Below are 6,000 nucleotides of genomic sequence, written 5' to 3'. Positions count from 1 at the left end.
CTTGAATGTTGGGTTTTCTTGTTTTGATTTTGGGTTTTAAGATGGATAATGGGACAGCCTTCATGGGCTGAAGGGAATAAGATGTCAAATTGTCGGGAACATAGCCATCACTCAATGGCTGCAATTCCCATCCTTACCCTAGTAACTGAATTGTATCTAGATACAACTAATTTGAAGTGGCTAATTGGCAACTTGGGAGATTTTTATTTCCGATTTAATTGGAAATCACAGTTCTTTTATTAAATCTTTTCATTTAACCCATGAGTAGCTGCTTGTGCGGTAGTGATGGTTTGTAGAGTTTATGAAAGAAATAAAACAATATTTTTTTCTAAAATACAAAGCTTCAAATTGCCATTGTTTTGGGATTCTGCCTTTTGTATTAGTCAGACTTTTGTTGCTGTGACAAAATTCCTGACCTAAAGAACTCAAGGGAACAAAGATTAATTTTGGCTGAGTGTTGGAAGTTTGCACCCATGGTCATCTGGTTTCCTTGTTGTGGGCCTGAAGTGAGGCTGACCATCATGGTGGGGAGCAAAGCAGCTTACCTCGTGGCAGACAGGAAGCAGAGAAGGAAACAAGAAGGGGCCAGTTCAAGATACATTCCTTCAACTGACCTACTTCCTGCAGCTAGGTCCTACCTCCTAGTGTTGCCACCACTTCTCCAAACTACTAGCAAAGGACTTAGCCTTCAACCTTGAGCTTAAGATGGACATTGTTTCATTTTATCATTCTAATTATCTTCAAGTAGTTGTACAAACTGGTTTCAATTCAACATGTTAGTTGATGAGCACAATGCCTCTTGGTTAGTGTCACCCCCTGAGAAGGACATGTCATATTTAAACCACTGCATCTCCTTTGTACCATGCTCTGCTTACTCCTGAATGAATATTGTAGGGTGCAAGACTTAAACTAGGCTATGTCTCTAGTGACCTCAAAGGATATTAGAATTTCCTCTATAGATTTGTGAAACAGTCAACTTTCACTTATTTTAATTAAATGTGTGTGTGTGTGTGTGTGTGTGTGTGTGTGTGTATTAGAAAGAGGCCTTTTTTGAAAAAGAAAAGTGGCCCAAACAGCCCATTGTTGCCCTGTAGAAGCCACAACTCCTCCTCAGAGGTTTTGAATACATAGAATCTGGCAACTTCTCTTCTCCTTACTGTATCTTAAGAACATTTCCTTTTTATGGATGTGCCATGACCTGAAGAAGATTGAGAAACAAAGATTTTTAAAACACTGAGTAGGGCTCAAAGTAAAACCATTCCGTGTGTGTGTGCGCGTGCGCACACATGTACATGCTGGGGATCAGATCCAAGGTCTTGGATATACTAGACAAGTGCTGTACCACTCAACTGAACTACACCCCCAGCCCAGCCCTAGCTTTCTTGCTGCTAGCTCCCTGGTCTTCCTTGATAGGCCCCTGGACATCCTCCCAGCCTCAGCCAGCAGCCCTGCTTGTCTCTCTAGGAGAATTCTTGTTTTCTGGCTCACTAGTCTTGAAAAGGACAGGGTTATACTTACACTGGAAATTGTAGACCTAATGACAACCTCATTCTTTTTGTTAATGTCATCATTTGGCTGGTGAGGAGTTGTAAATGTTCTAAGTAGGAAAAGTGTTGTTACTAGCATTTTTTTTTTTTTTTTGCTCATCTCCACATCACTGGTATTATTTTTGTCTTTTAGCCTCATTGCAGAAGGATTTTTGAGACACCTGTATAAATGGCAAGAGCTACTTGCAGTCAGGCTAGATTACAGAAATCTGCCCTATCTACACATAACTGGCAACACATCACAATTTATTATTAGAGCCCGCATCAAGTCTCCTTCGCCGTCTCTGCCATCCCTCAAGGTGCTCTGCAAACTGCATCTACATGAGGCCTGCTGGCACACGGACCAAGTAATGGTTATATTGATAAACCTGCTATAAAATATTAGTGAGATTTATTTTTATTATTATAGACATATATACATGTATATGTGTATATGCCCCATACTTCCAAGGGTGCCTGTGTGTGTGTGCACGTGCACTCATGTGTGCTCATATGTGCAGGCCCGTGCACACACCATACTTCCAATGGGTAATCTTTCACATCTCTCTTTGGAGAGTCTAACAATTACCTTCTATGATGCATCATTTGTCACATAATTTTACAATTAGTCACATTGTTACATTGGCCAAATTTAGCTCCAGGATTTAGCTCCAGGATTAAGGATGAGGAGAGAGAGGCTCCAGACACACGGACCTAATTTAAAGAGGAACCAGAAGAAAAACGAATACATTTTAATGCAAAAGTTTAAAAATGAAAATTAATATATAAAAAAGTCCGTGATATGACCAGGCATGGGGGTCCACACCTGTAATCTCAGCTCTCAAGGATGCTGAAGTAGGAGTACTGCAAATTTGAGGCTAACTTGGATGACATGAGACCCTATCTTAAAATAAAATCTATGATAAACACAGTATAATAGCTTTAGGAAAAAGACATGATCCAACAGGCTCGAAATTATGGTGAAGACTGGGAGGCAGAGTTTTGCACTATAGGGTTGGACACTGTCTTTATCTAAATTGCTCATATTGTATTCATCATAGATTTTTAAATAGCCTTTATTTTTAGAACAGTTTCAGGTTCACAGAAGTATTGACTGAAAAGTATGAGCTCCCACACCCCCATCAATATTCCACATCAGAGTAGCACATTGGTTAAAATCAATGAATCTACATTGACACATAATTATCCCCAAGTCTATTGTTTACATTAGAGCTCATTCTTGGTGTGGTTTCTGTGGGCTTGAATACAAGGACATGTGCCTGTAGTAGGATGCATAGTTTGATGTCATAAAAATCTCATGTTCAGCTTGGAGCTGGTGGCTCACGCCTATAATCCTAGTTACTCAGGAAGCTGAGATCTAAGGATTGATGTGTGAAGCCAGCCTACCCAAGAAAGTGTGAGCCCATCAAAAAGCTGAAATGGAGCTGCGGTTCAGGTAGCAGAGTACCAACCTTGAGCAAAACAGTGCTCAGGCCCTGAATTCAAGCCCCAGTACCACCTCTCCCCCCCCCCACCCATTTTGTGTTCCAGCTATTTATCCCTTCCCACTAACTATTGGTAATTGCTGACTTTTTAATTGACTTTGGCCTTTTCTATAGTATCATAGGGTTGGGATCATACAATATGTAGCCCTTTTCAAATTGGCTCCCTTCATGTAGTAAAATGAATTTAAATTTCCTCTATGTCTTTCTGTGGTTTGTCAGGTCATGTCTCTTTAGTCTTAGTTCAGACTCTTCTGTATCTCCTGCAATTTATCTGCTGTATTAGTCTGGATTTTCCACTACTCTGTGTGAGAAAAGAGGATAAACATACAGAATTGGCTCTGTGAAACTGTGTAATCTGAGAAACCTGATGATGCACAGTTGCTAAGCTGAGATTCAGGACAGGAAAGTTGACAGTCTAGTTTCCAATCCAAGTCCAAGAGAATAAGAGCTGGGAGCGGCCATTGTGTAAGTTGCTATCTGAATCTGAGTTCACAAGCAGGAGAGGATAGATGTTTCAACGTAGACATGCAGAGCGAGCAAGTGGTGTCTTAGCCATTTTGTTGTATTCAAATCGTCAGTGATGAGGTCTTCCCCCATTTGGGAAGGCAATCTGCTTCTCTCAGTCTACCAATCTGAAGGTCTATCTCAGCCAGAAGTAGCCTCACAAACACATTCATGAGCCCCTGGTGCTCTCACCTCCCCTCCCCCAATAAAAAAGATGATTTAATCTTTGCACAACTACTGTGAAGAATCTTGGTTGTTTCTGAGTTGTGTAAATATGTATAAAGCTGATATATGCATCTCTGTGTGGTTTCCCTATAGATATTTTCAATGTATTTGGATAAATACAATGGGGCATGGCTGCTACCTTGAATGCTGAGACTACTTAGTTTTGTAAAAACAAAAACAAAGTATCAACAAATTGTCATTCAAAGTGGTTAAGCCATTTTGCATTCCCACCAACAATGAATAATGATTCCTATTGCTCTTGCAGTGAAAGAGTGTTACCCTGCACATTGCTAGCCCAGGAGAAAACAAAAACTCAAAACTTGAAGAGCAATGTCTATTGATCCCATATTATTCTGCTGCCAACACAAAGTTGAAATGAATCATCTCCTACCTATTTTAGAAGCACATCACTGCCTGTTTCCTTAGGTTCCACCAATCTGTTTTTATGAGGGGCTGTTTCTTGTAGTCAATTCTAACAGTTTGAAGGTAGCACTTAAAAAAAAAATTCAAGACTGGTGCTTTTAGGTAACAAGTGCTTCTAACAAGTCTTGGATGGAGCCTAGGAAAGATTTGCTCTTTGTTTGTTTGGAATAGAGGGAAGTTTCCTCATCCTTTCTTGTGATGGGGACTGGTATTTGTTCTGAATCTATTGATGATGAAAATAGCATTGAGATTCAATAAAAAGTACAACAGGCAGCCTCTCACCTTACATGCCATTGTTTTCCCCTCCCTCCCTCCCTCCCTTCTTCCCTCCTTCCTTCCTTCCTTCCCTTTCAGCACTAGGATTTGACCTTAAAGCTTTGAGCTTGCTAGGCAGGTACTCCACTAGCTATTTCTAAAACGGGATCTCACTTCCTACCAGGTCATTTGCCTGGACTGTGGCCCGCCTGTTTTCCATTTCATGGTTGTGCCTGGAATGACGGCATGCCTAGCTTCTTCTATTGAGAAAAAGTGGCTCAAACCTTTCTGCCCAGGTTGGCCTGGAACTATGATCTCTCAGTTTCAGCCTCCTACATAGCCAGGATGATAGGTACATACCACCATGCCCAGCAATTGGTTGCACATGTTGATTCAGGCTGGTCTCAAACCATGATTATCTGAATCCCAGCCTCCCAAGTTAGACACTGGTGCCTGGTTATTATAGTTGTTTTCTAGTTAAAATTAAAAACAAAAACAAAAAAAGTCTAATTCAGGACTGACTTTAGAATTTGTTCCATTTTTTAATCAACTAGAGTTTTATTTTTTAATTTACCATTTATTTCTTGTGTTTCTTCAAAATTCTAAAAACAATGAAATGTTGGTCTGAATGATTTAAAATATTTCAAGTACCAAGCAGAAATGGCAGAATCTTAATACTTAAAATTGAAATATCTATAAAAGCAAGAGTAGCTCAAAATCAGACAATGATCATGAATCCCATCATATAGCCTATGACAAGATTGGGAGAAAAGCTTCCCATTCTAACAGGAGAGTCACTGATACTTTTGTGATTGTGCCAAGAAGCTATTCCAAAAAGTTCTCACAGCAACACCATGCCAGCCATTAAATAACCTGCTTTTGGACACCTGTCATTTGCCAACATTAGGGACCACATGAGCTAGATATAATGACATTTCTTTTCAAGGCTTGTTGACACATTTCAGTACCTCACAATCAAATTTAAAGAAGTCCTATATACACTAAGGACTTGAGTCAATTCCAGCTGGATACCCATTACATAACTCAAGGAAAACCTAGTAGGGGAGGAGAGAGAAGGAAGTCTGTTCAATATTCTTTAGCTTGTGATTAGCTGAGTGATGATATTATTTGTTTGTTTGTTTGGTACTGTTTCTGGGGCTTGAACTCAGGGTTTGGGCATTGTTCTTGAGCTTCATTTGCTCAAGGCTAGAACTCTACCATTTGAACCACGGCTTCACATCTATCTTTTTAAAAGTAGTTTTATTGGAGACAAGAGTCTCACAGACTTTCCTGCCTGAGCTGGCTTTGAACCATGATCCTCATATCTCAGCCTTCTGAGTAGCTAGGATTACAGGTGTGAGCCATTGGTGCCCAGCTAGTGATTATCTTAATGCTTATCTGCATGCGGAACAACCTGCACCCCAAACCCATGTCAGCACTGTCTCCATGAGTCACTCAACCCACCAGCTCTTTAGTACCTCTCCCTCAAAAACTTGAGATGTGAGTACCACGAAACTGTCCCTCAGATGCTGATGTGAGGAAGAGTTTGGTGGTCCAGAACA

The sequence above is a fragment of the Perognathus longimembris genome, chromosome 1, assembly GCF_023159225.1.
Source record: "Perognathus longimembris pacificus isolate PPM17 chromosome 1, ASM2315922v1, whole genome shotgun sequence".
NCBI lineage: Eukaryota > Metazoa > Chordata > Mammalia > Rodentia > Heteromyidae > Perognathus > Perognathus longimembris.
The sequence above is the reverse complement of the archived record's forward strand: the minus strand, read 5'-3'. Positions refer to the sequence as shown.